The sequence below is a fragment of the Silene latifolia genome, chromosome 7 (assembly GCF_048544455.1).
Source record: "Silene latifolia isolate original U9 population chromosome 7, ASM4854445v1, whole genome shotgun sequence".
Lineage (NCBI taxonomy): Eukaryota > Viridiplantae > Streptophyta > Magnoliopsida > Caryophyllales > Caryophyllaceae > Silene > Silene latifolia.
Window position 1 is genome coordinate 4,988,641 of NC_133532.1, and position 5,038 is coordinate 4,993,678.

A 5,038-nucleotide genomic window follows, 5' to 3' on the forward strand; every position below is an offset into this window, starting at 1 on the left:
TCACTTTCTTTTGATTTTTCTTTGTCTCCCTCTGATTTTTTCTCACTTTCTTTTGATTTTTCTTTACTTTCTTTTCCCTCTTTTGATTTCTCACTTTCAAGTTCCCCCTCTTTCATCTCACTTGATTGATCTTCCTTTTCATTTGTTTCGGCAACATCACTTGATTTTCGAATGTCTTCATTCTTTTTGGTTCCCTTAGAACCGGGGTCCTCTTCATCGGTGTCAACGTCCACTTCGACATCTAATTGGAGAGAAATAGGAGGATTCCTACTTCTTCCTCCTCTGCCACGACCACCGCCCCTTTTGGCGGTTATCTTCTTTCGTGCAACGGTTGGTTTGGCAGTGGCAGAGATGATCTCATTTGGTTTGGCAGCGGTTTTGGGAGCCATCTTTTTGGCAATGTATTTTGGATTGAAAGTATTTCTGAGTTGAAGAACTTCTTTTGAAAACCTTGGAGGCATTTTAAGAGAGTTGAAAAAGGGAAAGGGTGTTGGCGGTTTTGGGAATCCGAAAAAGGTGAGGGTTGGTTTTTGTTTAGTGGGTAATAGGGAGTGTTAGTGGAAACATGGAAATAAATGAGGGGTTGGTGTAGTTAATCAAGGTGAGTGGACGGTTGAGTGTTGAGAGAGTGAGGCTAGGGTGTAGGCTTTAGGTATGATGGGACATAAAGTGATTTTGGAAGCTCAATGCAAAAATAACTCAAGTGCACACAGACAATTGTTAGTTTCATTTTGTTCGACATTTGCATGCATTTAACCACATTAACTAAATTTTAATTACATGTAAATCCTCCCTCTAATCAATCATTGGAAGAAGTAATTTAATTTAGCGATATGTCACCCAATAAACCAATTTCCGACCGAAGTCTTTCGAATTGTTCTCTTTCTAACGGTTTTGTAAGAATGTCCGCAATTTGATTTTCCGTTTTACAAAAGCTTAGACAAATATTACCTTTCTCAACTTGATCACGTAGAAAATGATGTTGTATGTCGATGTGTTTAGTTCGTGAGTGTTGTATAGGATTCTTTGATATGTTAATTGCACTAGTGTTGTCACAAAAGATAGGGGTAGTCTCGAAAATAAGGCCATAATCATGCAATTGTTGACGTACCCAAAGAATTTGTGCACAACATAGAGCGGCACTCACATATTCACTTTCGGCCGTGGACAATGCAACGGTGTTTTGCTTCTTAGAAGCCCATGAAATGAGACACGGTCCTAGGAAAGTAGCAATGTCCAAAGTGCTTTTCCTATCCAATGTATCACCGGCATAGTCCACATCCGAAAAACCTAAAAGATCAAGTTCGTAGTGAGTTGGGTACCAAAGATATAGCCCTTGTGTTCCAATCAAATACCTAAAAATCCGTTTGACGGCTTTGAAATGAGATTCTTTAGGATTTGCTTGGAAACGGGCACAAGCACACACACTAAATTGTATGTCGGGTCGACTAGCGGTTAAGTAAAGTAAGGAACCGATCATACCTCGATATACCTTTTCACTAATGCTCTTACCGTTTTCGTCTTTGTCAAGCTTGACTTTAGACACCATTGGTGTAGGCATAGGATTAGAATTAGTCAACCCAAACTTACTTGGCATTTCTTTTAAGTACTTTTGTTGGTGAATCATTGTTCCATTTTCACATTGTTTGATTTGAAGACCAAGAAAGAATCCAAGTTCTCCCATCATACTCATTTCAAATTCCGAAGTCATCAAATCAGAAAAGTACTTATAAAGAACATTGTTAGTTGCTCCAAAAATAATGTCATCGACATATACTTGCACAAGCAACAGTTCATCTCCTTGTGACTTGATAAACAACGTTTTATCCACGGACCCACGTATGAAACCATTTTCCAGTAGAAACTTTGAAAGCCTATCATACCAAGCCCTAGGAGCCTGTTTTAAACCATAAAGTGCTTTATCTAGTTTAAAAACGTGGTTGGGAAACTCGTTGTTTATAAAGCCCGGAGGTTGTTCAACAAACACTTCTTCATCAAGGTATCCATTTAAAAATGCGGTTTTGACATCCATTTGAAAAAGCTTTATACCTTGAAAAGACGCAAAAGCTACAAGCATTCTTATGGCTTCAAGCCTAGCTACCGGTGCAAAGATTTCATCGTAATCAATTCCTTCTTGTTGGTTAAAACCTTGCACCACTAGTCTAGCTTTATTCCTTACGATTTCTCCAACATCATCTAGCTTATTGCGAAAGACCCACCGTGTACCAATTACAGTACGTTGGGAGGGCCTAGGGACAAGATGCCATACCTTGTTCCTTTCGAATTGCTCCAATTCCTCTTGCATTGCAATCACCCAGCATTCATCAGTCAAGGCTACCGTGACATGGTCTGGTTCGATTTTTGAGATGAAAGCATTGTGTGCACATGTAAATTTTGAAGCGATGATCTGGTTTTTATTCCGAGGTTAGGTCACTTTGGTTAAGTTTGATAAAGGATGTGAGCTTTGGTGTTTCCATTTCTTGGGGATAAGTGAGTTAGAGGATTCGGTTTGTTAAATGCCCGTGAGAGGGACCATTTGCATGAGGATTGTTTGAAGAAGATGATTGTGGTTCGTTTATGATTAGATTGGGTTGTTCTTCACCATCCTTGTTCCCCCTGGATGAGGTAGCATCATCTTGTGTAGGAGGACGATTAGTTCCCCCGAATTTTGGACATCCTCCTCATGCAACAATGGCTCCAATCGTTGCTCACCTTCTTCTACCACTTGATCCATATCATGTCGTATCATACCAATCTCAAAATCGTCATCATATTCATCATCCTCATCATCAACCTGTGTGTTTGACACAAAAATACTAGATTCGTCAAATATTACATGAACGCTTTCTTCCATTTTCATAGTCCTTTTGTTATAAACCTTATAGGCTTTACTATGATCGGAATAACCAACAAAAACTCCTTCATCACTACGAGCATCAAATTTGCCAAGGTTGTCTTTTCCATTATTGTGCACAAAGCATTTACTACCAAAGCATTTTAAATGTGAAAGATTAGGTTTTCTTCCTCGTAGTAGTTCATAGGGAGTTTTCTCAATGATTTTTCTAATCATGACACGGTTGTAAATATAACAAGATGTGTTTACGGCTTCGGCCCAAAAATTCTTAGGAACCTTAGAGCTAATGAGCATGGTCCTAGCCATATTTTCAAGAGTTCGATTCATTCGTTCCACAACCCCATTTTGTTGTGGGGTTCTTGCAGCCGAAAAGTTATGACTAACACCATACTCATTACAATAGGACTCAAATGACGAGTTCTCAAACTCGGTTCCATGGTCGGATCTCAATGAGACAAGTTTATAACCAAATTTGTTTTGAACCTTTTTGACCCAAATTAAGAACTCATCAAATGTTTGATCCTTAGAACTTAAGAAGAGAAGCCAAAAAAATCTTGTGAAGTCATCTACAATGACACAAATAAAACGACTTCCACCTCTACTCACAACTCTCATGGGACCGCATAAGTCAATATGAATGAGTTCAAGAGGTAAGGAAGTGCTAACAACCTTTTTGGATTTAAAAGAGCATTTAACTTGTTTTCCTTTAACACAATCATCGCAAAGTGATTTAAATTCAAATTTAATGTTAGGAATACCGTCAACTAGATCAAGTCTCTTGAGGGTGTTAAGTGTCTTAGCATTTACATGACCAAGTCGTTTGTGCCAAAGCCAAGGGTCGTTCTTTTGAACACTCATGCATGATAGTGATTGACCCGACAATGCATACAAGTTAGTCATGTAGACATCTTTGACACGTTTACCTTCAAGTATGAGTTCTCTAGTTTTTCCATTGATGATTCTACATTCACTAGCAAGAAATTCAACAATATTACCTCGATCACACAATTGTGAAATGCTCAAGAGATTGTGTTTCAAACCTTTGACAAGCAACACTTTGTCCACGCATAATGACTTTGACTTACCAACTTTTCCAATACCAATGATTTCACCTTTCTTGTTGTCGCCAAAAGTCACCATGCCACCATCGTAGGCTTCTAGCGAGAGGAATTGGTTTTCATCTCCCGTCATGTGACGAGAGCATCCACTGTCTAAGTACCAATTGATGCTCCTCTTTCTTGATCCACACTTGTTTAGCATTTTTAGTGTTTCTTTCTAAGTCACGGACTCTTTTGTCACAACCATTAAACTCATGACCTATTTTGCCACAATAGTTACAAATGATGTACTCAGGAAGACCAGCATACTTTCTTCTTCGGAAGTCAGTTTGACTTGGATCCTGGTTTTGAGTGCAATAGTGTGTCCTACTATTGCATTTGAAACTAAGTCCAGCATTCTTTGCAGATTTTTCATATTCTTGTGATTGTTTCAAGAGAAACTCCAAAACATTCTGACTTCCTTCCCATTTTAAGTAAAACATCTTAGCCTCATCTAGCTCTTTAGTCAATGTTTCGATTTTAGCGAGATGATTAAGATTCAATTTACCTAAATTGTCGAAAGCTTGTTTTGCAAGTCTTGCTTCGTCACTAAGTAACATCCCAATTTGTTCCAATTGTTTATTATCCCTTTGACTTAATTTGAGGTCAGCTAGAAGAGTGTCACGTTCCTTAGTCAAAGAAGACACTAATTTCGTGAGAGTATCTACTTCTTTTCTCGACTCAGATGCCACAGTAGAGACCTCTGTGGCATGAGTCTGTTCAGCCTTTTTTAACATCTCAACTTGAGCAAGAAGGTCGTCATTTGATTTTTGGGCTCGTTCTAAGGCACTTTTGACATGACTAGACTCATCATTTAACATTTCAGCAATCTTAACAAGATCATCCTTTTCGTTGTTACGAGTAGCTAAGTCAATCAAAAGTTGATCACGTTCTTGAGTTAGTGATGACACATTTCCTTTGTTAGAACTGGATGCAACAGTGCAGGGATCTGTTGCATTGGTTTCATCGATTTTGTTGGCTAAAAACAGATTTTGTTTTCGAAGTTTTTTGATTTCTTTCTTAAGACTCAACATTGAACTAGGTTGATCATTCTCATTTAGACTTTCCTTTAGGACTACATTTTCCT